Below are 26,287 nucleotides of genomic sequence, written 5' to 3'. Positions count from 1 at the left end.
GGTGGCATCAGGACACACCTGTGTCCCAGCAGCTGGGTGCCCAGCCGGGAGCAGGAGCAGGGCTGGGGCTGCTCCCAAAGTTGCCCCGCCCCAATGCCAGAGCCGGACATATGCTGAGGGGGGGCTGGATCAGGCTTTATTGTCCAGCTGCATGCCAGGAGTGAGCACAAAATCTACCTGCATTCTCTGCAGCATGCCATCCTGGAGCAGAGCCATTGCCAAAGGAAGCCGTGAGCCCGTGCCAAGCCAGTGCCGGAGTGGGATCCTAGCAGCACCTGTGGAAGCCGGGAGAGAGGAGCCCACCTGGAGCAGGTTCGTGCAGGATTAATCATCCCGTGGCTTCCCACCAGGGTCCTGTTGCTTCCAAAAGGCCCCACAGTGTCACTGTGGCCCCTCGGTTCCACCAGGTTCCATAGCGTCACTGTGGTGCCCAGGGTTCCGTCAGCTTCGCCAGCATCCCCACGGTCTGCAGAGCTCCCCGAGCTTCTGTGGTGTCACAGTGGAGGCAGGGTTGCATCAGGTTCCATAGCATCAGCACGGTCTCCAGGGCTCCCAGAGGTTCTGTGGTGTCACAGTGGAGGCAGGGTTGCATCAGGTTCCATAGCATCACCACAGTCTCCAGGGCTCCCTGAGCTTCTGTGGTGTCACAGTGGAGGCAGGGTTGCATCAGGTTCCATAGCATCAGCACGGTCTCCAGGGCTCCCAGAGGTTCTGTGGTGTCACAGAGGAGGCAGGGTTGCATCAGGTTCCATAGCATCACCACGGTCTCCAGGGCTCCAAGAGCTTCTGTGGTGTCACAGAGGAGGCAGGGTTGCATCAGGTTCAATAGCATCAGCACGGTCTCCAGGGCTCCCCTGAGCTTCTGTGGTGGTGTCACAGAGGAGCCAGGCTTCCTTGTAGTTCCCCAGCATCACAAAGGCTCTCCTGGGAGCCACGGGTCACAAAGCACCGTGGGCTCTGTGCAGCCCCGCTGTGTCACAATGGCCGCTGGCTTCCACGAGCCCCCGCAGTGTCCCAGTGGGCCCCGTGGCTTTAGGAGTGGGTGGCTGGGAGTTGGTGCCAGCGGCTGGGGGAGCAGCAGCAGGGACTGTGTGTGGACAGTGCCATGGCCACTTGTGTGGCCACTGGTGTCTCTGTGCCAGGCACAGCCGTGGTGTGTAACACCGGCTCCGGGTCCTTTGGCTGTGCAGGTGGCAGTCACGGCCTGGAGCAGGGCTGCTCCCGGGGGACAGCCTGGGGCAGGAGGCTGCTGGAGATTCATTCCCCACACTCCTTGTCATGAGGTGCTCAGAGTGATTGGAAAGGCTGTTGGCAGCAGGCAGTTCTCTGGGTTCAAGCTGTGGAGCTGTCAGCGGGAATGCAAAGGCCAAGCTGGTGAGCCTTTTGTCCTGGTGCCTTTAGTGTGTGAGCAGTCCCTGGTGCCGTTGTCTTTGGATCCTGAGTGTGGGAGAGGCAAGGCTTAGGATGGTGCGTAGAGCTGAGAAGGAAAGTGCCGAGAGCAGCATGTGTGCTGCTGCTTTGAGGGGTGCAGTTGAAGTTGTAGGCAGCAAGAGCTTTCTCAGCTGGCCCTTTTGTGAGCTCTGCTTTTGCCAGATGACTTCCATCTTACCCTCTTACCATCTTAGCCTCTCATTTTTGCATATCCCAAACCCCCTTCCAAACATCCAGCAGCTGCTTGTAAAGAAGAAGTCCTAGAACAAAAAGCCAGTGCTGCCTTTCATAGCCCCTTTGCTGTCTATGAAGTAGAGGAAAGAAGCTAGTGAGACGCACTTTCTTTCTCAACTCCATAGAGCGCATCCTTCTCTCAAGGTGGCAGAGTCCTTGGCGGAAGTGAAGCATCTGCAGCTGCAGTTCAGACTGAGAGATGTGCCAGGACAGGAAACATTTGCTGACCTTCCCTGTTCCCTGTGCAACATGATTCTCGCATCCCAGTCACTTTCACATACCTTCGGTATCCCTGAGTCCAAGCAGCTAAAGCTCACAGAGACAGAAGTGTCAGGAAGGAAAACGTTGCAAAAGCACCCCCTTCTCTTATCAGCATATAAATTGTGCACAACAGGCTGCGGCACCGAACCTTCCTTCTCAGATAGACATGCCATCACACTTTTCACTCTTGCAGCTCGGTTGAAAAGCTCCAGCAGCTGCTCCCGCAATAGCAAAAGGTTCTAGAAGTGAAAGCCAGTTTGGGGCTGCACCTTCTCCTTGCCGCATGTAAGCCACACCAAACTCCCTGATGCACTCTGTCCTCCCCTTCTCAAAGGAGTAGACGGTGGCATCAGGACACACCTGTGTCCCAGCAGCTGGGTGCCCAGCCGGGAGCAGGAGCAGGGCTGGGGCTGCTCCCAAAGTTGCCCCGCCCCAATGCCAGAGCCGGACATATGCTGAGGGGGGGCTGGATCAGGCTTTATTGTCCAGCTGCATGCCAGGAGTGAGCACAAAATCTACCTGCATTCTCTGCAGCATGCCATCCTGGAGCAGAGCCATTGCCAAAGGAAGCCGTGAGCCCGTGCCAAGCCAGTGCCGGAGTGGGATCCTAGCAGCACCTGTGGAAGCCGGGAGAGAGGAGCCCACCTGGAGCAGGTTCGTGCAGGATTAATCATCCCGTGGCTTCCCACCAGGGTCCTGTTGCTTCCAAAAGGCCCCACAGTGTCACTGTGGCCCCTCGGTTCCACCAGGTTCCATAGCGTCACTGTGGTGCCCAGGGTTCCGTCAGCTTCGCCAGCATCCCCACGGTCTGCAGAGCTCCCCGAGCTTCTGTGGTGTCACAGTGTAGGCAGGGTTGCATCAGGTTCCATAGCATCAGCACGGTCTCCAGGGCTCCCAGAGGTTCTGTGGTGTCACAGTGGAGGCAGGGTTGCATCAGGTTCCATAGCATCACCACAGTCTCCAGGGCTCCCTGAGCTTCTGTGGTGTCACAGTGGAGGCAGGGTTGCATCAGGTTCCATAGCATCAGCACGGTCTCCAGGGCTCCCAGAGGTTCTGTGGTGTCACAGAGGAGGCAGGGTTGCATCAGGTTCAATAGCATCAGCACGGTCTCCAGGGCTCCCCTGAGCTTCTGTGGTGGTGTCACAGAGGAGCCAGGCTTCCTTGTAGTTCCCCAGCATCACAAAGGCTCTCCTGGGAGCCACGGGTCACAAAGCACCGTGGGCTCTGTGCAGCCCCGCTGTGTCACAATGGCCGCTGGCTTCCACGAGCCCCCGCAGTGTCCCAGTGGGCCCCGTGGCTTTAGGAGTGGGTGGCTGGGAGTTGGTGCCAGCGGCTGGGGGAGCAGCAGCAGGGACTGTGTGTGGACAGTGCCATGGCCACTTGTGTGGCCACTGGTGTCTCTGTGCCAGGCACAGCCGTGGTGTGTAACACCGGCTCCGGGTCCTTTGGCTGTGCAGGTGGCAGTCACGGCCTGGAGCAGGGCTGCTCCCGGGGGACAGCCTGGGGCAGGAGGCTGCTGGAGATTCATTCCCCACACTCCTTGTCATGAGGTGCTCAGAGTGATTGGAAAGGCTGTTGGCAGCAGGCAGTTCTCTGGGTTCAAGCTGTGGAGCTGTCAGCGGGAATGCAAAGGCCAAGCTGGTGAGCCTTTTGTCCTGGTGCCTTTAGTGTGTGAGCAGTCCCTGGTGCCGTTGTCTTTGGATCCTGAGTGTGGGAGAGGCAAGGCTTAGGATGGTGCGTAGAGCTGAGAAGGAAAGTGCCGAGAGCAGCGTGTGTGCTGCTGCTTTGAGGGGTGCAGTTGAAGTTGTAGGCAGCAAGAGCTTTCTCAGCTGGCCCTTTTGTGAGCTCTGCTTTTGCCAGATGACTTCCATCTTACCCTCTTACCATCTTAGCCTCTCATTTTTGCATATCCCAAACCCCCTTCCAAACATCCAGCAGCTGCTTGTAAAGAAGAAGTCCTAGAACAAAAAGCCAGTGCTGCCTTTCATAGCCCCTTTGCTGTCTATGAAGTAGAGGAAAGAAGCTAGTGAGACGCACTTTCTTTCTCAACTCCATAGAGCGCATCCTTCTCTCAAGGTGGCAGAGTCCTTGGCGGAAGTGAAGCATCTGCAGCTGCAGTTCAGACTGAGAGATGTGCCAGGACAGGAAACATTTGCTGACCTTCCCTGTTCCCTGTGCAACATGATTCTCGCATCCCAGTCACTTTCACATACCTTCGGTATCCCTGAGTCCAAGCAGCTAAAGCTCACAGAGACAGAAGTGTCAGGAAGGAAAACGTTGCAAAAGCACCCCCTTCTCTTATCAGCATATAAATTGTGCACAACAGGCTGCGGCACCGAACCTTCCTTCTCAGATAGACATGCCATCACACTTTTCACTCTTGCAGCTCGGTTGAAAAGCTCCAGCAGCTGCTCCCGCAAGAGCAAAAGGTTCTAGAAGTGAAAGCCAGTTTGGGGCTGCACCTTCTCCTTGCCGCATGTAAGCCACACCAAACTCCCTGATGCACTCTGTCCTCCCCTTCTCAAAGGAGTAGACGGTGGCATCAGGACACACCTGTGTCCCAGCAGCTGGGTGCCCAGCCGGGAGCAGGAGCAGGGCTGGGGCTGCTCCCAAAGTTGCCCCGCCCCAATGCCAGAGCCGGACATATGCTGAGGGGGGGCTGGATCAGGCTTTATTGTCCAGCTGCATGCCAGGAGTGAGCACAAAATCTACCTGCATTCTCTGCAGCATGCCATCCTGGAGCAGAGCCATTGCCAAAGGAAGCCGTGAGCCCGTGCCAAGCCAGTGCCGGAGTGGGATCCTAGCAGCACCTGTGGAAGCCGGGAGAGAGGAGCCCACCTGGAGCAGGTTCGTGCAGGATTAATCATCCCGTGGCTTCCCACCAGGGTCCTGTTGCTTCCAAAAGGCCCCACAGTGTCACTGTGGCCCCTCGGTTCCACCAGGTTCCATAGCGTCACTGTGGTGCCCAGGGTTCCGTCAGCTTCGCCAGCATCCCCACGGTCTGCAGAGCTCCCCGAGCTTCTGTGGTGTCACAGTGGAGGCAGGGTTGCATCAGGTTCCATAGCATCAGCACGGTCTCCAGGGCTCCCAGAGGTTCTGTGGTGTCGAAGTGGAGGCAGGGTTGCATCAGGTTCCATAGCATCACCACAGTCTCCAGGGCTCCCTGAGCTTCTGTGGTGTCACAGTGGAGGCAGGGTTGCATCAGGTTCCATAGCATCAGCACGGTCTCCAGGGCTCCCAGAGGTTCTGTGGTGTCACAGAGGAGGCAGGGTTGCATCAGGTTCCATAGCATCACCACGGTCTCCAGGGCTCCAAGAGCTTCTGTGGTGTCACAGAGGAGGCAGGGTTGCATCAGGTTCAATAGCATCAGCACGGTCTCCAGGGCTCCCCTGAGCTTCTGTGGTGGTGTCACAGAGGAGCCAGGCTTCCTTGTAGTTCCCCAGCATCACAAAGGCTCTCCTGGGAGCCACGGGTCACAAAGCACCGTGGGCTCTGTGCAGCCCCGCTGTGTCACAATGGCCGCTGGCTTCCACGAGCCCCCGCAGTGTCCCAGTGGGCCCCGTGGCTTTAGGAGTGGGTGGCTGGGAGTTGGTGCCAGCGGCTGGGGGAGCAGCAGCAGGGACTGTGTGTGGACAGTGCCATGGCCACTTGTGTGGCCACTGGTGTCTCTGTGCCAGGCACAGCCGTGGTGTGTGACACCGGCTCCGGGTCCTTTGGCTGTGCAGGTGGCAGTCACGGCCTGGAGCAGGGCTGCTCCCGGGGGACAGCCTGGGGCAGGAGGCTGCTGGAGATTCATTCCCCACACTCCTTGTCATGAGGTGCTCAGAGTGATTGGAAAGGCTGTTGGCAGCAGGCAGTTCTCTGGGTTCAAGCTGTGGAGCTGTCAGCGGGAATGCAAAGGCCAAGCTGGTGAGCCTTTTGTCCTGGTGCCTTTAGTGTGTCAGCAGTCCCTGGTGCCGTTGTCTTTGGATCCTGAGTGTGGGAGAGGCAAGGCTTAGGATGGTGCGTAGAGCTGAGAAGGAAAGTGCCGAGAGCAGCGTGTGTGCTGCTGCTTTGAGGGGTGCAGTTGAAGTTGTAGGCAGCAAGAGCTTTCTCAGCTGGCCCTTTTGTGAGCTCTGCTTTTGCCAGATGACTTCCATCTTACCCTCTTACCATCTTAGCCTCTCATTTTTGCATATCCCAAACCCCCTTCCAAACATCCAGCAGCTGCTTGTAAAGAAGAAGTCCTAGAACAAAAAGCCAGTGCTGCCTTTCATAGCCCCTTTGCTGTCTATGAAGTAGAGGAAAGAAGCTAGTGAGACGCACTTTCTTTCTCAACTCCATAGAGCGCATCCTTCTCTCAAGGTGGCAGAGTCCTTGGCGGAAGTGAAGCATCTGCAGCTGCAGTTCAGACTGAGAGATGTGCCAGGACAGGAAACATTTGCTGACCTTCCCTGTTCCCTGTGCAACATGATTCTCGCATCCCAGTCACTTTCACATACCTTCGGTATCCCTGAGTCCAAGCAGCTAAAGCTCACAGAGACAGAAGTGTCAGGAAGGAAAACGTTCCAAAAGCACCCCCTTCTCTTATCAGCATATAAATTGTGCACAACAGGCTGCGGCACCGAACCTTCCTTCTCAGATAGACATGCCATCACACTTTTCACTCTTGCAGCTCGGTTGAAAAGCTCCAGCAGCTGCTCCCGCAATAGCAAAAGGTTCTAGAAGTGAAAGCCAGTTTGGGGCTGCACCTTCTCCTTGCCGCATGTAAGCCACACCAAACTCCCTGATGCACTCTGTCCTCCCCTTCTCAAAGGAGTAGACGGTGGCATCAGGACACACCTGTGTCCCAGCAGCTGGGTGCCCAGCCGGGAGCAGGAGCAGGGCTGGGGCTGCTCCCAAAGTTGCCCCGCCCCAATGCCAGAGCCGGACATATGCTGAGGGGGGGCTGGATCAGGCTTTATTGTCCAGCTGCATGCCAGGAGTGAGCACAAAATCTACCTGCATTCTCTGCAGCATGCCATCCTGGAGCAGAGCCATTGCCAAAGGAAGCCGTGAGCCCGTGCCAAGCCAGTGCCGGAGTGGGATCCTAGCAGCACCTGTGGAAGCCGGGAGAGAGGAGCCCACCTGGAGCAGGTTCGTGCAGGATTAATCATCCCGTGGCTTCCCACCAGGGTCCTGTTGCTTCCAAAAGGCCCCACAGTGTCACTGTGGCCCCTCGGTTCCACCAGGTTCCATAGCGTCACTGTGGTGCCCAGGGTTCCGTCAGCTTCGCCAGCATCCCCACGGTCTGCAGAGCTCCCCGAGCTTCTGTGGTGTCACAGTGGAGGCAGGGTTGCATCAGGTTCCATAGCATCAGCACGGTCTCCAGGGCTCCCAGAGGTTCTGTGGTGTCACAGTGGAGGCAGGGTTGCATCAGGTTCCATAGCATCACCACAGTCTCCAGGGCTCCCTGAGCTTCTGTGGTGTCACAGTGGAGGCAGGGTTGCATCAGGTTCCATAGCATCAGCACGGTCTCCAGGGCTCCCAGAGGTTCTGTGGTGTCACAGAGGAGGCAGGGTTGCATCAGGTTCCATAGCATCACCACGGTCTCCAGGGCTCCAAGAGCTTCTGTGGTGTCACAGAGGAGGCAGGGTTGCATCAGGTTCAATAGCATCAGCACGGTCTCCAGGGCTCCCCTGAGCTTCTGTGGTGGTGTCACAGAGGAGCCAGGCTTCCTTGTAGTTCCCCAGCATCACAAAGGCTCTCCTGGGAGCCACGGGTCACAAAGCACCGTGGGCTCTGTGCAGCCCCGCTGTGTCACAATGGCCGCTGGCTTCCACGAGCCCCCGCAGTGTCCCAGTGGGCCCCGTGGCTTTAGGAGTGGGTGGCTGGGAGTTGGTGCCAGCGGCTGGGGGAGCAGCAGCAGGGACTGTGTGTGGACAGTGCCATGGCCACTTGTGTGGCCACTGGTGTCTCTGTGCCAGGCACAGCCGTGGTGTGTAACACCGGCTCCGGGTCCTTTGGCTGTGCAGGTGGCAGTCACGGCCTGGAGCAGGGCTGCTCCCGGGGGACAGCCTGGGGCAGGAGGCTGCTGGAGATTCATTCCCCACACTCCTTGTCATGAGGTGCTCAGAGTGATTGGAAAGGCTGTTGGCAGCAGGCAGTTCTCTGGGTTCAAGCTGTGGAGCTGTCAGCGGGAATGCAAAGGCCAAGCTGGTGAGCCTTTTGTCCTGGTGCCTTTAGTGTGTGAGCAGTCCCTGGTGCCGTTGTCTTTGGATCCTGAGTGTGGGAGAGGCAAGGCTTAGGATGGTGCGTAGAGCTGAGAAGGAAAGTGCCGAGAGCAGCGTGTGTGCTGCTGCTTTGAGGGGTGCAGTTGAAGTTGTAGGCAGCAAGAGCTTTCTCAGCTGGCCCTTTTGTGAGCTCTGCTTTTGCCAGATGACTTCCATCTTACCCTCTTACCATCTTAGCCTCTCATTTTTGCATATCCCAAACCCCCTTCCAAACATCCAGCAGCTGCTTGTAAAGAAGAAGTCCTAGAACAAAAAGCCAGTGCTGCCTTTCATAGCCCCTTTGCTGTCTATGAAGTAGAGGAAAGAAGCTAGTGAGACGCACTTTCTTTCTCAACTCCATAGAGCGCATCCTTCTCTCAAGGTGGCAGAGTCCTTGGCGGAAGTGAAGCATCTGCAGCTGCAGTTCAGACTGAGAGATGTGCCAGGACAGGAAACATTTGCTGACCTTCCCTGTTCCCTGTGCAACATGATTCTCGCATCCCAGTCACTTTCACATACCTTCGGTATCCCTGAGTCCAAGCAGCTAAAGCTCACAGAGACAGAAGTGTCAGGAAGGAAAACGTTGCAAAAGCACCCCCTTCTCTTATCAGCATATAAATTGTGCACAACAGGCTGCGGCACCGAACCTTCCTTCTCAGATAGACATGCCATCACACTTTTCACTCTTGCAGCTCGGTTGAAAAGCTCCAGCAGCTGCTCCCGCAATAGCAAAAGGTTCTAGAAGTGAAAGCCAGTTTGGGGCTGCACCTTCTCCTTGCCGCATGTAAGCCACACCAAACTCCCTGATGCACTCTGTCCTCCCCTTCTCAAAGGAGTAGACGGTGGCATCAGGACACACCTGTGTCCCAGCAGCTGGGTGCCCAGCCGGGAGCAGGAGCAGGGCTGGGGCTGCTCCCAAAGTTGCCCCGCCCCAATGCCAGAGCCGGACATATGCTGAGGGGGGGCTGGATCAGGCTTTATTGTCCAGCTGCATGCCAGGAGTGAGCACAAAATCTACCTGCATTCTCTGCAGCATGCCATCCTGGAGCAGAGCCATTGCCAAAGGAAGCCGTGAGCCCGTGCCAAGCCAGTGCCGGAGTGGGATCCTAGCAGCACCTGTGGAAGCCGGGAGAGAGGAGCCCACCTGGAGCAGGTTCGTGCAGGATTAATCATCCCGTGGCTTCCCACCAGGGTCCTGTTGCTTCCAAAAGGCCCCACAGTGTCACTGTGGCCCCTCGGTTCCACCAGGTTCCATAGCGTCACTGTGGTGCCCAGGGTTCCGTCAGCTTCGCCAGCATCCCCACGGTCTGCAGAGCTCCCCGAGCTTCTGTGGTGTCACAGTGGAGGCAGGGTTGCATCAGGTTCCATAGCATCAGCACGGTCTCCAGGGCTCCCAGAGGTTCTGTGGTGTCACAGTGGAGGCAGGGTTGCATCAGGTTCCATAGCATCACCACAGTCTCCAGGGCTCCCTGAGCTTCTGTGGTGTCACAGTGGAGGCAGGGTTGCATCAGGTTCCATAGCATCAGCACGGTCTCCAGGGCTCCCAGAGGTTCTGTGGTGTCACAGAGGAGGCAGGGTTGCATCAGGTTCCATAGCATCACCACGGTCTCCAGGGCTCCAAGAGCTTCTGTGGTGTCACAGAGGAGGCAGGGTTGCATCAGGTTCAATAGCATCAGCACGGTCTCCAGGGCTCCCCTGAGCTTCTGTGGTGGTGTCACAGAGGAGCCAGGCTTCCTTGTAGTTCCCCAGCATCACAAAGGCTCTCCTGGGAGCCACGGGTCACAAAGCACCGTGGGCTCTGTGCAGCCCCGCTGTGTCACAATGGCCGCTGGCTTCCACGAGCCCCCGCAGTGTCCCAGTGGGCCCCGTGGCTTTAGGAGTGGGTGGCTGGGAGTTGGTGCCAGCGGCTGGGGGAGCAGCAGCAGGGACTGTGTGTGGACAGTGCCATGGCCACTTGTGTGGCCACTGGTGTCTCTGTGCCAGGCACAGCCGTGGTGTGTAACACCGGCTCCGGGTCCTTTGGCTGTGCAGGTGGCAGTCACGGCCTGGAGCAGGGCTGCTCCCGGGGGACAGCCTGGGGCAGGAGGCTGCTGGAGATTCATTCCCCACACTCCTTGTCATGAGGTGCTCAGAGTGATTGGAAAGGCTGTTGGCAGCAGGCAGTTCTCTGGGTTCAAGCTGTGGAGCTGTCAGCGGGAATGCAAAGGCCAAGCTGGTGAGCCTTTTGTCCTGGTGCCTTTAGTGTGTGAGCAGTCCCTGGTGCCGTTGTCTTTGGATCCTGAGTGTGGGAGAGGCAAGGCTTAGGATGGTGCGTAGAGCTGAGAAGGAAAGTGCCGAGAGCAGCGTGTGTGCTGCTGCTTTGAGGGGTGCAGTTGAAGTTGTAGGCAGCAAGAGCTTTCTCAGCTGGCCCTTTTGTGAGCTCTGCTTTTGCCAGATGACTTCCATCTTACCCTCTTACCATCTTAGCCTCTCATTTTTGCATATCCCAAACCCCCTTCCAAACATCCAGCAGCTGCTTGTAAAGAAGAAGTCCTAGAACAAAAAGCCAGTGCTGCCTTTCATAGCCCCTTTGCTGTCTATGAAGTAGAGGAAAGAAGCTAGTGAGACGCACTTTCTTTCTCAACTCCATAGAGCGCATCCTTCTCTCAAGGTGGCAGAGTCCTTGGCGGAAGTGAAGCATCTGCAGCTGCAGTTCAGACTGAGAGATGTGCCAGGACAGGAAACATTTGCTGACCTTCCCTGTTCCCTGTGCAACATGATTCTCGCATCCCAGTCACTTTCACATACCTTCGGTATCCCTGAGTCCAAGCAGCTAAAGCTCACAGAGACAGAAGTGTCAGGAAGGAAAACGTTGCAAAAGCACCCCCTTCTCTTATCAGCATATAAATTGTGCACAACAGGCTGCGGCACCGAACCTTCCTTCTCAGATAGACATGCCATCACACTTTTCACTCTTGCAGCTCGGTTGAAAAGCTCCAGCAGCTGCTCCCGCAATAGCAAAAGGTTCTAGAAGTGAAAGCCAGTTTGGGGCTGCACCTTCTCCTTGCCGCATGTAAGCCACACCAAACTCCCTGATGCACTCTGTCCTCCCCTTCTCAAAGGAGTAGACGGTGGCATCAGGACACACCTGTGTCCCAGCAGCTGGGTGCCCAGCCGGGAGCAGGAGCAGGGCTGGGGCTGCTCCCAAAGTTGCCCCGCCCCAATGCCAGAGCCGGACATATGCTGAGGGGGGGCTGGATCAGGCTTTATTGTCCAGCTGCATGCCAGGAGTGAGCACAAAATCTACCTGCATTCTCTGCAGCATGCCATCCTGGAGCAGAGCCATTGCCAAAGGAAGCCGTGAGCCCGTGCCAAGCCAGTGCCGGAGTGGGATCCTAGCAGCACCTGTGGAAGCCGGGAGAGAGGAGCCCACCTGGAGCAGGTTCGTGCAGGATTAATCATCCCGTGGCTTCCCACCAGGGTCCTGTTGCTTCCAAAAGGCCCCACAGTGTCACTGTGGCCCCTCGGTTCCACCAGGTTCCATAGCGTCACTGTGGTGCCCAGGGTTCCGTCAGCTTCGCCAGCATCCCCACGGTCTGCAGAGCTCCCCGAGCTTCTGTGGTGTCACAGTGGAGGCAGGGTTGCATCAGGTTCCATAGCATCAGCACGGTCTCCAGGGCTCCCAGAGGTTCTGTGGTGTCGAAGTGGAGGCAGGGTTGCATCAGGTTCCATAGCATCACCACAGTCTCCAGGGCTCCCTGAGCTTCTGTGGTGTCACAGTGGAGGCAGGGTTGCATCAGGTTCCATAGCATCAGCACGGTCTCCAGGGCTCCCAGAGGTTCTGTGGTGTCACAGAGGAGGCAGGGTTGCATCAGGTTCCATAGCATCACCACGGTCTCCAGGGCTCCAAGAGCTTCTGTGGTGTCACAGAGGAGGCAGGGTTGCATCAGGTTCAATAGCATCAGCACGGTCTCCAGGGCTCCCCTGAGCTTCTGTGGTGGTGTCACAGAGGAGCCAGGCTTCCTTGTAGTTCCCCAGCATCACAAAGGCTCTCCTGGGAGCCACGGGTCACAAAGCACCGTGGGCTCTGTGCAGCCCCGCTGTGTCACAATGGCCGCTGGCTTCCACGAGCCCCCGCAGTGTCCCAGTGGGCCCCGTGGCTTTAGGAGTGGGTGGCTGGGAGTTGGTGCCAGCGGCTGGGGGAGCAGCAGCAGGGACTGTGTGTGGACAGTGCCATGGCCACTTGTGTGGCCACTGGTGTCTCTGTGCCAGGCACAGCCGTGGTGTGTAACACCGGCTCCGGGTCCTTTGGCTGTGCAGGTGGCAGTCACGGCCTGGAGCAGGGCTGCTCCCGGGGGACAGCCTGGGGCAGGAGGCTGCTGGAGATTCATTCCCCACACTCCTTGTCATGAGGTGCTCAGAGTGATTGGAAAGGCTGTTGGCAGCAGGCAGTTCTCTGGGTTCAAGCTGTGGAGCTGTCAGCGGGAATGCAAAGGCCAAGCTGGTGAGCCTTTTGTCCTGGTGCCTTTAGTGTGTGAGCAGTCCCTGGTGCCGTTGTCTTTGGATCCTGAGTGTGGGAGAGGCAAGGCTTAGGATGGTGCGTAGAGCTGAGAAGGAAAGTGCCGAGAGCAGCGTGTGTGCTGCTGCTTTGAGGGGTGCAGTTGAAGTTGTAGGCAGCAAGAGCTTTCTCAGCTGGCCCTTTTGTGAGCTCTGCTTTTGCCAGATGACTTCCATCTTACCCTCTTACCATCTTAGCCTCTCATTTTTGCATATCCCAAACCCCCTTCCAAACATCCAGCAGCTGCTTGTAAAGAAGAAGTCCTAGAACAAAAAGCCAGTGCTGCCTTTCATAGCCCCTTTGCTGTCTATGAAGTAGAGGAAAGAAGCTAGTGAGACGCACTTTCTTTCTCAACTCCATAGAGCGCATCCTTCTCTCAAGGTGGCAGAGTCCTTGGCGGAAGTGAAGCATCTGCAGCTGCAGTTCAGACTGAGAGATGTGCCAGGACAGGAAACATTTGCTGACCTTCCCTGTTCCCTGTGCAACATGATTCTCGCATCCCAGTCACTTTCACATACCTTCGGTATCCCTGAGTCCAAGCAGCTAAAGCTCACAGAGACAGAAGTGTCAGGAAGGAAAACGTTGCAAAAGCACCCCCTTCTCTTATCAGCATATAAATTGTGCACAACAGGCTGCGGCACCGAACCTTCCTTCTCAGATAGACATGCCATCACACTTTTCACTCTTGCAGCTCGGTTGAAAAGCTCCAGCAGCTGCTCCCGCAATAGCAAAAGGTTCTAGAAGTGAAAGCCAGTTTGGGGCTGCACCTTCTCCTTGCCGCATGTAAGCCACACCAAACTCCCTGATGCACTCTGTCCTCCCCTTCTCAAAGGAGTAGACGGTGGCATCAGGACACACCTGTGTCCCAGCAGCTGGGTGCCCAGCCGGGAGCAGGAGCAGGGCTGGGGCTGCTCCCAAAGTTGCCCCGCCCCAATGCCAGAGCCGGACATATGCTGAGGGGGGGCTGGATCAGGCTTTATTGTCCAGCTGCATGCCAGGAGTGAGCACAAAATCTACCTGCATTCTCTGCAGCATGCCATCCTGGAGCAGAGCCATTGCCAAAGGAAGCCGTGAGCCCGTGCCAAGCCAGTGCCGGAGTGGGATCCTAGCAGCACCTGTGGAAGCCGGGAGAGAGGAGCCCACCTGGAGCAGGTTCGTGCAGGATTAATCATCCCGTGGCTTCCCACCAGGGTCCTGTTGCTTCCAAAAGGCCCCACAGTGTCACTGTGGCCCCTCGGTTCCACCAGGTTCCATAGCGTCACTGTGGTGCCCAGGGTTCCGTCAGCTTCGCCAGCATCCCCACGGTCTGCAGAGCTCCCCGAGCTTCTGTGGTGTCACAGTGGAGGCAGGGTTGCATCAGGTTCCATAGCATCAGCACGGTCTCCAGGGCTCCCAGAGGTTCTGTGGTGTCACAGTGGAGGCAGGGTTGCATCAGGTTCCATAGCATCACCACAGTCTCCAGGGCTCCCTGAGCTTCTGTGGTGTCACAGTGGAGGCAGGGTTGCATCAGGTTCCATAGCATCAGCACGGTCTCCAGGGCTCCCAGAGGTTCTGTGGTGTCACAGAGGAGGCAGGGTTGCATCAGGTTCCATAGCATCAGCACGGTCTCCAGGGCTCCAAGAGCTTCTGTGGTGTCACAGAGGAGGCAGGGTTGCATCAGGTTCAATAGCATCAGCACGGTCTCCAGGGCTCCCCTGAGCTTCTGTGGTGGTGTCACAGAGGAGGCAGGCTTCCTTGTAGTTCCCCAGCATCACAAAGGCTCTCCTGGGAGCCACGGGTCACAAAGCACCGTGGGCTCTGTGCAGCCCCGCTGTGTCACAATGGCCGCTGGCTTCCACGAGCCCCCGCAGTGTCCCAGTGGGCCCCGTGGCTTTAGGAGTGGGTGGCTGGGAGTTGGTGCCAGCGGCTGGGGGAGCAGCAGCAGGGACTGTGTGTGGACAGTGCCATGGCCACTTGTGTGGCCACTGGTGTCTCTGTGCCAGGCACAGCCGTGGTGTGTAACACCGGCTCTGGGTCCTTTGGCTGTGCAGGTGGCAGTCACGGCCTGGAGCAGGGCTGCTCCCGGGGGACAGCCTGGGGCAGGAGGCTGCTGGAGATTCATTCCCCACACTCCTTGTCATGAGGTGCTCAGAGTGATTGGAAAGGCTGTTGGCAGCAGGCAGTTCTCTGGGTTCAAGCTGTGGAGCTGTCAGCGGGAATGCAAAGGCCAAGCTGGTGAGCCTTTTGTCCTGGTGCCTTTAGTGTGTGAGCAGTCCCTGGTGCCGTTGTCTTTGGATCCTGAGTGTGGGAGAGGCAAGGCTTAGGATGGTGCGTAGAGCTGAGAAGGAAAGTGCCGAGAGCAGCGTGTGTGCTGCTGCTTTGAGGGGTGCAGTTGAAGTTGTAGGCAGCAAGAGCTTTCTCAGCTGGCCCTTTTGTGAGCTCTGCTTTTGCCAGATGACTTCCATCTTACCCTCTTACCATCTTAGCCTCTCATTTTTGCATATCCCAAACCCCCTTCCAAACATCCAGCAGCTGCTTGTAAAGAAGAAGTCCTAGAACAAAAAGCCAGTGCTGCCTTTCATAGCCCCTTTGCTGTCTATGAAGTAGAGGAAAGAAGCTAGTGAGACGCACTTTCTTTCTCAACTCCATAGAGCGCATCCTTCTCTCAAGGTGGCAGAGTCCTTGGCGGAAGTGAAGCATCTGCAGCTGCAGTTCAGACTGAGAGATGTGCCAGGACAGGAAACATTTGCTGACCTTCCCTGTTCCCTGTGCAACATGATTCTCGCATCCCAGTCACTTTCACATACCTTCGGTATCCCTGAGTCCAAGCAGCTAAAGCTCACAGAGACAGAAGTGTCAGGAAGGAAAACGTTCCAAAAGCACCCCCTTCTCTTATCAGCATATAAATTGTGCACAACAGGCTGCGGCACCGAACCTTCCTTCTCAGATAGACATGCCATCACACTTTTCACTCTTGCAGCTCGGTTGAAAAGCTCCAGCAGCTGCTCCCGCAATAGCAAAAGGTTCTAGAAGTGAAAGCCAGTTTGGGGCTGCACCTTCTCCTTGCCGCATGTAAGCCACACCAAACTCCCTGATGCACTCTGTCCTCCCCTTCTCAAAGGAGTAGACGGTGGCATCAGGACACACCTGTGTCCCAGCAGCTGGGTGCCCAGCCGGGAGCAGGAGCAGGGCTGGGGCTGCTCCCAAAGTTGCCCCGCCCCAATGCCAGAGCCGGACATATGCTGAGGGGGGGCTGGATCAGGCTTTATTGTCCAGCTGCATGCCAGGAGTGAGCACAAAATCTACCTGCATTCTCTGCAGCATGCCATCCTGGAGCAGAGCCATTGCCAAAGGAAGCCGTGAGCCCGTGCCAAGCCAGTGCCGGAGTGGGATCCTAGCAGCACCTGTGGAAGCCGGGAGAGAGGAGCCCACCTGGAGCAGGTTCGTGCAGGATTAATCATCCCGTGGCTTCCCACCAGGGTCCTGTTGCTTCCAAAAGGCCCCACAGTGTCACTGTGGCCCCTCGGTTCCACCAGGTTCCATAGCGTCACTGTGGTGCCCAGGGTTCCGTCAGCTTCGCCAGCATCCCCACGGTCTGCAGAGCTCCCCGAGCTTCTGTGGTGTCACAGTGGAGGCAGGGTTGCATCAGGTTCCATAGCATCAGCACGGTCTCCAGGGCTCCCAGAGGTTCTGTGGTGTCACAGTGGAGGCAGGGTTGCATCAGGTTCCATAGCATCACCACAGTCTCCAGGGCTCCCTGAGCTTCTGTGGTGTCACAGTGGAGGCAGGGTTGCATCAGGTTCCATAGCATCAGCACGGTCTCCAGGGCTCCCAGAGGTTCTGTGGTGTCACAGAGGAGGCAGGGTTGCATCAGGTTCCATAGCATCACCACGGTCTCCAGGGCTCCAAGAGCTTCTGTGGTGTCACAGAGGAGGCAGGGTTGCATCAGGTTCAATAGCATCAGCACGGTCTCCAGGGCTCCCCTGAGCTTCTGTGGTGGTGTCACAGAGGAGCCAGGCTTCCTTGTAGTTCCCCAGCATCACAAAGGCTCTCCTGGGAGCCACGGGTCACAAAGCACCGTGGGCTCTGTGCAGCCCCGCTGTGTCACAATGGCCGCTGGCTTCCACGAGCCCCCGCAGTGTCCCAGTGGGCCCCGTGGCTTTAGGAGTGGGTGGCTGGGAGTTGGTGCCAGCGGCTGGGGGAGCAGCAGCAGGGACTGTGTGTGGACAGTGCCATGGCCACTTGTGTGGCCACTGGTGTCTCTGTGCCAGGCACAGCCGTGGTGTGTAACACCGGCTCCGGGTCCTTTGGCTGTGCAGGTGGCAGTCACGGCCTGGAGCAGGGCTGCTCCCGGGGGACAGCCTGGGGCAGGAGGCTGCTGGAGATTCATTCCCCACACTCCTTGTCATGAGGTGCTCAGAGTGATTGGAAAGGCTGTTGGCAGCAGGCAGTTCTCTGGGTTCAAGCTGTGGAGCTGTCAGCGGGAATGCAAAGGCCAAGCTGGTGAGCCTTTTGTCCTGGTGCCTTTAGTGTGTGAGCAGTCCCTGGTGCCGTTGTCTTTGGATCCTGAGTGTGGGAGAGGCAAGGCTTAGGATGGTGCGTAGAGCTGAGAAGGAAAGTGCCGAGAGCAGCGTGTGTGCTGCTGCTTTGAGGGGTGCAGTTGAAGTTGTAGGCAGCAAGAGCTTTCTCAGCTGGCCCTTTTGTGAGCTCTGCTTTTGCCAGATGACTTCCATCTTACCCTCTTACCATCTTAGCCTCTCATTTTTGCATATCCCAAACCCCCTTCCAAACATCCAGCAGCTGCTTGTAAAGAAGAAGTCCTAGAACAAAAAGCCAGTGCTGCCTTTCATAGCCCCTTTGCTGTCTATGAAGTAGAGGAAAGAAGCTAGTGAGACGCACTTTCTTTCTCAACTCCATAGAGCGCATCCTTCTCTCAAGGTGGCAGAGTCCTTGGCGGAAGTGAAGCATCTGCAGCTGCAGTTCAGACTGAGAGATGTGCCAGGACAGGAAACATTTGCTGACCTTCCCTGTTCCCTGTGCAACATGATTCTCGCATCCCAGTCACTTTCACATACCTTCGGTATCCCTGAGTCCAAGCAGCTAAAGCTCACAGAGACAGAAGTGTCAGGAAGGAAAACGTTGCAAAAGCACCCCCTTCTCTTATCAGCATATAAATTGTGCACAACAGGCTGCGGCACCGAACCTTCCTTCTCAGATAGACATGCCATCACACTTTTCACTCTTGCAGCTCGGTTGAAAAGCTCCAGCAGCTGCTCCCGCAATAGCAAAAGGTTCTAGAAGTGAAAGCCAGTTTGGGGCTGCACCTTCTCCTTGCCGCATGTAAGCCACACCAAACTCCCTGATGCACTCTGTCCTCCCCTTCTCAAAGGAGTAGACGGTGGCATCAGGACACACCTGTGTCCCAGCAGCTGGGTGCCCAGCCGGGAGCAGGAGCAGGGCTGGGGCTGCTCCCAAAGTTGCCCCGCCCCAATGCCAGAGCCGGACATATGCTGAGGGGGGGCTGGATCAGGCTTTATTGTCCAGCTGCATGCCAGGAGTGAGCACAAAATCTACCTGCATTCTCTGCAGCATGCCATCCTGGAGCAGAGCCATTGCCAAAGGAAGCCGTGAGCCCGTGCCAAGCCAGTGCCGGAGTGGGATCCTAGCAGCACCTGTGGAAGCCGGGAGAGAGGAGCCCACCTGGAGCAGGTTCGTGCAGGATTAATCATCCCGTGGCTTCCCACCAGGGTCCTGTTGCTTCCAAAAGGCCCCACAGTGTCACTGTGGCCCCTCGGTTCCACCAGGTTCCATAGCGTCACTGTGGTGCCCAGGGTTCCGTCAGCTTCGCCAGCATCCCCACGGTCTGCAGAGCTCCCCGAGCTTCTGTGGTGTCACAGTGGAGGCAGGGTTGCATCAGGTTCCATAGCATCAGCACGGTCTCCAGGGCTCCCAGAGGTTCTGTGGTGTCACAGTGGAGGCAGGGTTGCATCAGGTTCCATAGCATCACCACGGTCTCCAGGGCTCCAAGAGCTTCTGTGGTGTCACAGAGGAGGCAGGGTTGCATCAGGTTCAATAGCATCAGCACGGTCTCCAGGGCTCCCCTGAGCTTCTGTGGTGGTGTCACAGAGGAGCCAGGCTTCCTTGTAGTTCCCCAGCATCACAAAGGCTCTCCTGGGAGCCACGGGTCACAAAGCACCGTGGGCTCTGTGCAGCCCCGCTGTGTCACAATGGCCGCTGGCTTCCACGAGCCCCCGCAGTGTCCCAGTGGGCCCCGTGGCTTTAGGAGTGGGTGGCTGGGAGTTGGTGCCAGCGGCTGGGGGAGCAGCAGCAGGGACTGTGTGTGGACAGTGCCATGGCCACTTGTGTGGCCACTGGTGTCTCTGTGCCAGGCACAGCCGTGGTGTGTAACACCGGCTCCGGGTCCTTTGGCTGTGCAGGTGGCAGTCACGGCCTGGAGCAGGGCTGCTCCCGGGGGACAGCCTGGGGCAGGAGGCTGCTGGAGATTCATTCCCCACACTCCTTGTCATGAGGTGCTCAGAGTGATTGGAAAGGCTGTTGGCAGCAGGCAGTTCTCTGGGTTCAAGCTGTGGAGCTGTCAGCGGGAATGCAAAGGCCAAGCTGGTGAGCCTTTTGTCCTGGTGCCTTTAGTGTGTGAGCAGTCCCTGGTGCCGTTGTCTTTGGATCCTGAGTGTGGGAGAGGCAAGGCTTAGGATGGTGCGTAGAGCTGAGAAGGAAAGTGCCGAGAGCAGCGTGTGTGCTGCTGCTTTGAGGGGTGCAGTTGAAGTTGTAGGCAGCAAGAGCTTTCTCAGCTGGCCCTTTTGTGAGCTCTGCTTTTGCCAGATGACTTCCATCTTACCCTCTTACCATCTTAGCCTCTCATTTTTGCATATCCCAAACCCCCTTCCAAACATCCAGCAGCTGCTTGTAAAGAAGAAGTCCTAGAACAAAAAGCCAGTGCTGCCTTTCATAGCCCCTTTGCTGTCTATGAAGTAGAGGAAAGAAGCTAGTGAGACGCACTTTCTTTCTCAACTCCATAGAGCGCATCCTTCTCTCAAGGTGGCAGAGTCCTTGGCGGAAGTGAAGCATCTGCAGCTGCAGTTCAGACTGAGAGATGTGCCAGGACAGGAAACATTTGCTGACCTTCCCTGTTCCCTGTGCAACATGATTCTCGCATCCCAGTCACTTTCACATACCTTCGGTATCCCTGAGTCCAAGCAGCTAAAGCTCACAGAGACAGAAGTGTCAGGAAGGAAAACGTTCCAAAAGCACCCCCTTCTCTTATCAGCATATAAATTGTGCACAACAGGCTGCGGCACCGAACCTTCCTTCTCAGATAGACATGCCATCACACTTTTCACTCTTGCAGCTCGGTTGAAAAGCTCCAGCAGCTGCTCCCGCAAGAGCAAAAGGTTCTAGAAGTGAAAGCCAGTTTGGGGCTGCACCTTCTCCTTGCCGCATGTAAGCCACACCAAACTCCCTGATGCACTCTGTCCTCCCCTTCTCAAAGGAGTAGACGGTGGCATCAGGACACACCTGTGTCCCAGCAGCTGGGTGCCCAGCCGGGAGCAGGAGCAGGGCTGGGGCTGCTCCCAAAGTTGCCCCGCCCCAATGCCAGAGCCGGACATATGCTGAGGGGGGGCTGGATCAGGCTTTATTGTCCAGCTGCATGCCAGGAGTGAGCACAAAATCTACCTGCATTCTCTGCAGCATGCCATCCTGGAGCAGAGCCATTGCCAAAGGAAGCCGTGAGCCCGTGCCAAGCCAGTGCCGGAGTGGGATCCTAGCAGCACCTGTGGAAGCCGGGAGAGAGGAGCCCACCTGGAGCAGGTTCGTGCAGGATTAATCATCCCGTGGCTTCCCACCAGGGTCCTGTTGCTTCCAAAAGGCCCCACAGTGTCACTGTGGCCCCTCGGTTCCACCAGGTTCCATAGCGTCACTGTGGTGCCCAGGGTTCCGTCAGCTTCGCCAGCATCCCCACGGTCTGCAGAGCTCCCCGAGCTTCTGTGGTGTCACAGTGGAGGCAGGGTTGCATCAGGTTCCATAGCATCAGCACGGTCTCCAGGGCTCCCAGAGGTTCTGTGGTGTCGAAGTGGAGGCAGGGTTGCATCAGGTTCCATAGCATCACCACAGTCTCCAGGGCTCCCTGAGCTTCTGTGGTGTCACAGTGGAGGCAGGGTTGCATCAGGTTCCATAGCATCAGCACGGTCTCCAGGGCTCCCAGAGGTTCTGTGGTGTCACAGAGGAGGCAGGGTTGCATCAGGTTCCATAGCATCACCACGGTCTCCAGGGCTCCAAGAGCTTCTGTGGTGTCACAGAGGAGGCAGGGTTGCATCAGGTTCAATAGCATCAGCACGGTCTCCAGGGCTCCCCTGAGCTTCTGTGGTGGTGTCACAGAGGAGCCAGGCTTCCTTGTAGTTCCCCAGCATCACAAAGGCTCTCCTGGGAGCCACGGGTCACAAAGCACCGTGGGCTCTGTGCAGCCCCGCTGTGTCACAATGGCCGCTGGCTTCCACGAGCCCCCGCAGTGTCCCAGTGGGCCCCGTGGCTTTAGGAGTGGGTGGCTGGGAGTTGGTGCCAGCGGCTGGGGGAGCAGCAGCAGGGACTGTGTGTGGACAGTGCCATGGCCACTTGTGTGGCCACTGGTGTCTCTGTGCCAGGCACAGCCGTGGTGTGTAACACCGGCTCCGGGTCCTTTGGCTGTGCAGGTGGCAGTCACGGCCTGGAGCAGGGCTGCTCCCGGGGGACAGCCTGGGGCAGGAGGCTGCTGGAGATTCATTCCCCACACTCCTTGTCATGAGGTGCTCAGAGTGATTGGAAAGGCTGTTGGCAGCAGGCAGTTCTCTGGGTTCAAGCTGTGGAGCTGTCAGCGGGAATGCAAAGGCCAAGCTGGTGAGCCTTTTGTCCTGGTGCCTTTAGTGTGTGAGCAGTCCCTGGTGCCGTTGTCTTTGGATCCTGAGTGTGGGAGAGGCAAGGCTTAGGATGGTGCGTAGAGCTGAGAAGGAAAGTGCCGAGAGCAGCGTGTGTGCTGCTGCTTTGAGGGGTGCAGTTGAAGTTGTAGGCAGCAAGAGCTTTCTCAGCTGGCCCTTTTGTGAGCTCTGCTTTTGCCAGATGACTTCCATCTTACCCTCTTACCATCTTAGCCTCTCATTTTTGCATATCCCAAACCCCCTTCCAAACATCCAGCAGCTGCTTGTAAAGAAGAAGTCCTAGAACAAAAAGCCAGTGCTGCCTTTCATAGCCCCTTTGCTGTCTATGAAGTAGAGGAAAGAAGCTAGTGAGACGCACTTTCTTTCTCAACTCCATAGAGCGCATCCTTCTCTCAAGGTGGCAGAGTCCTTGGCGGAAGTGAAGCATCTGCAGCTGCAGTTCAGACTGAGAGATGTGCCAGGACAGGAAACATTTGCTGACCTTCCCTGTTCCCTGTGCAACATGATTCTCGCATCCCAGTCACTTTCACATACCTTCGGTATCCCTGAGTCCAAGCAGCTAAAGCTCACAGAGACAGAAGTGTCAGGAAGGAAAACGTTCCAAAAGCACCCCCTTCTCTTATCAGCATATAAATTGTGCACAACAGGCTGCGGCACCGAACCTTCCTTCTCAGATAGACATGCCATCACACTTTTCACTCTTGCAGCTCGGTTGAAAAGCTCCAGCAGCTGCTCCCGCAAGAGCAAAAGGTTCTAGAAGTGAAAGCCAGTTTGGGGCTGCACCTTCTCCTTGCCGCATGTAAGCCACACCAAACTCCCTGATGCACTCTGTCCTCCCCTTCTCAAAGGAGTAGACGGTGGCATCAGGACACACCTGTGTCCCAGCAGCTGGGTGCCCAGCCGGGAGCAGGAGCAGGGCTGGGGCTGCTCCCAAAGTTGCCCCGCCCCAATGCCAGAGCCGGACATATGCTGAGGGGGGGCTGGATCAGGCTTTATTGTCCAGCTGCATGCCAGGAGTGAGCACAAAATCTACCTGCATTCTCTGCAGCATGCCATCCTGGAGCAGAGCCATTGCCAAAGGAAGCCGTGAGCCCGTGCCAAGCCAGTGCCGGAGTGGGATCCTAGCAGCACCTGTGGAAGCCGGGAGAGAGGAGCCCACCTGGAGCAGGTTCGTGCAGGATTAATCATCCCGTGGCTTCCCACCAGGGTCCTGTTGCTTCCAAAAGGCCCCACAGTGTCACTGTGGCCCCTCGGTTCCACCAGGTTCCATAGCGTCACTGTGGTGCCCAGGGTTCCGTCAGCTTCGCCAGCATCCCCACGGTCTGCAGAGCTCCCCGAGCTTCTGTGGTGTCACAGTGGAGGCAGGGTTGCATCAGGTTCCATAGCATCAGCACGGTCTCCAGGGCTCCCAGAGGTTCTGTGGTGTCACAGTGGAGGCAGGGTTGCATCAGGTTCCATAGCATCACCACAGTCTCCAGGGCTCCCTGAGCTTCTGTGGTGTCACAGTGGAGGCAGGGTTGCATCAGGTTCCATAGCATCAGCACGGTCTCCAGGGCTCCCAGAGGTTCTGTGGTGTCACAGAGGAGGCAGGGTTGCATCAGGTTCCATAGCATCACCACGGTCTCCAGGGCTCCAAGAGCTTCTGTGGTGTCACAGAGGAGGCAGGGTTGCATCAGGTTCAATAGCATCAGCACGGTCTCCAGGGCTCCCCTGAGCTTCTGTGGTGGTGTCACAGAGGAGCCAGGCTTCCTTGTAGTTCCCCAGCATCACAAAGGCTCTCCTGGGAGCCACGGGTCACAAAGCACCGTGGGCTCTGTGCAGCCCCGCTGTGTCACAATGGCCGCTGGCTTCCACGAGCCCCCGCAGTGTCCCAGTGGGCCCCGTGGCTTTAGGAGTGGGTGGCTGGGAGTTGGTGCCAGCGGCTGGGGGAGCAGCAGCAGGGACTGTGTGTGGACAGTGCCATGGCCACTTGTGTGGCCACTGGTGTCTCTGTGCCAGGCACAGCCGTGGTGTGTAACACCGGCTCCGGGTCCTTTGGCTGTGCAGGTGGCAGTCACGGCCTGGAGCAGGGCTGCTCCCGGGGGACAGCCTGGGGCAGGAGGCTGCTGGAGATTCATTCCCCACACTCCTTGTCATGAGGTGCTCAGAGTGATTGGAAAGGCTGTTGGCAGCAGGCAGTTCTCTGGGTTCAAGCTGTGGAGCTGTCAGCGGGAATGCAAAGGCCAAGCTGGTGAGCCTTTTGTCCTGGTGCCTTTAGTGTGTGAGCAGTCCCTGGTGCCGTTGTCTTTGGATCCTGAGTGTGGGAGAGGCAAGGCTTAGGATGGTGCGTAGAGCTGAGAAGGAAAGTGCCGAGAGCAGCGTGTGTGCTGCTGCTTTGAGGGGTGCAGTTGAAGTTGTAGGCAGCAAGAGCTTTCTCAGCTGGCCCTTTTGTGAGCTCTGCTTTTGCCAGATGACTTCCATCTTACCCTCTTACCATCTTAGCCTCTCATTTTTGCATATCCCAAACCCCCTTCCAAACATCCAGCAGCTGCTTGTAAAGAAGAAGTCCTAGAACAAAAAGCCAGTGCTGCCTTTCATAGCCCCTTTGCTGTCTATGAAGTAGAGGAAAGAAGCTAGTGAGACGCACTTTCTTTCTCAACTCCATAGAGCGCATCCTTCTCTCAAGGTGGCAGAGTCCTTGGCGGAAGTGAAGCATCTGCAGCTGCAGTTCAGACTGAGAGATGTGCCAGGACAGGAAACATTTGCTGACCTTCCCTGTTCCCTGTGCAACATGATTCTCGCATCCCAGTCACTTTCACATACCTTCGGTATCCCTGAGTCCAAGCAGCTAAAGCTCACAGAGACAGAAGTGTCAGGAAGGAAAACGTTGCAAAAGCACCCCCTTCTCTTATCAGCATATAAATTGTGCACAACAGGCTGCGGCACCGAACCTTCCTTCTCAGATAGACATGCCATCACACTTTTCACTCTTGCAGCTCGGTTGAAAAGCTCCAGCAGCTGCTCCCGCAATAGCAAAAGGTTCTAGAAGTGAAAGCCAGTTTGGGGCTGCACCTTCTCCTTGCCGCATGTAAGCCACACCAAACTCCCTGATGCACTCTGTCCTCCCCTTCTCAAAGGAGTAGACGGTGGCATCAGGACACACCTGTGTCCCAGCAGCTGGGTGCCCAGCCGGGAGCAGGAGCAGGGCTGGGGCTGCTCCCAAAGTTGCCCCGCCCCAATGCCAGAGCCGGACATATGCTGAGGGGGGGCTGGATCAGGCTTTATTGTCCAGCTGCATGCCAGGAGTGAGCACAAAATCTACCTGCATTCTCTGCAGCATGCCATCCTGGAGCAGAGCCATTGCCAAAGGAAGCCGTGAGCCCGTGCCAAGCCAGTGCCGGAGTGGGATCCTAGCAGCACCTGTGGAAGCCGGGAGAGAGGAGCCCACCTGGAGCAGGTTCGTGCAGGATTAATCATCCCGTGGCTTCCCACCAGGGTCCTGTTGCTTCCAAAAGGCCCCACAGTGTCACTGTGGCCCCTCGGTTCCACCAGGTTCCATAGCGTCACTGTGGTGCCCAGGGTTCCGTCAGCTTCGCCAGCATCCCCACGGTCTGCAGAGCTCCCCGAGCTTCTGTGGTGTCACAGTGGAGGCAGGGTTGCATCAGGTTCCATAGCATCAGCACGGTCTCCAGGGCTCCCAGAGGTTCTGTGGTGTCACAGTGGAGGCAGGGTTGCATCAGGTTCCATAGCATCACCACAGTCTCCAGGGCTCCCTGAGCTTCTGTGGTGTCACAGTGGAGGCAGGGTTGCATCAGGTTCCATAGCATCAGCACGGTCTCCAGGGCTCCCAGAGGTTCTGTGGTGTCACAGAGGAGGCAGGGTTGCATCAGGTTCCATAGCATCAGCACGGTCTCCAGGGCTCCAAGAGCTTCTGTGGTGTCACAGAGGAGGCAGGGTTGCATCAGGTTCAATAGCATCAGCACGGTCTCCAGGGCTCCCCTGAGCTTCTGTGGTGGTGTCACAGAGGAGGCAGGCTTCCTTGTAGTTCCCCAGCATCACAAAGGCTCTCCTGGGAGCCACGGGTCACAAAGCACCGTGGGCTCTGTGCAGCCCCGCTGTGTCACAATGGCCGCTGGCTTCCACGAGCCCCCGCAGTGTCCCAGTGGGCCCCGTGGCTTTAGGAGTGGGTGGCTGGGAGTTGGTGCCAGCGGCTGGGGGAGCAGCAGCAGGGACTGTGTGTGGACAGTGCCATGGCCACTTGTGTGGCCACTGGTGTCTCTGTGCCAGGCACAGCCGTGGTGTGTAACACCGGCTCTGGGTCCTTTGGCTGTGCAGGTGGCAGTCACGGCCTGGAGCAGGGCTGCTCCCGGGGGACAGCCTGGGGCAGGAGGCTGCTGGAGATTCATTCCCCACACTCCTTGTCATGAGGTGCTCAGAGTGATTGGAAAGGCTGTTGGCAGCAGGCAGTTCTCTGGGTTCAAGCTGTGGAGCTGTCAGCGGGAATGCAAAGGCCAAGCTGGTGAGCCTTTTGTCCTGGTGCCTTTAGTGTGTGAGCAGTCCCTGGTGCCGTTGTCTTTGGATCCTGAGTGTGGGAGAGGCAAGGCTTAGGATGGTGCGTAGAGCTGAGAAGGAAAGTGCCGAGAGCAGCGTGTGTGCTGCTGCTTTGAGGGGTGCAGTTGAAGTTGTAGGCAGCAAGAGCTTTCTCAGCT

Source organism: Aphelocoma coerulescens, unplaced genomic scaffold (genome assembly GCF_041296385.1).
Source record: "Aphelocoma coerulescens isolate FSJ_1873_10779 unplaced genomic scaffold, UR_Acoe_1.0 HiC_scaffold_92, whole genome shotgun sequence".
NCBI lineage: Eukaryota > Metazoa > Chordata > Aves > Passeriformes > Corvidae > Aphelocoma > Aphelocoma coerulescens.
Note: the sequence above shows the minus strand (reverse complement) of the source record.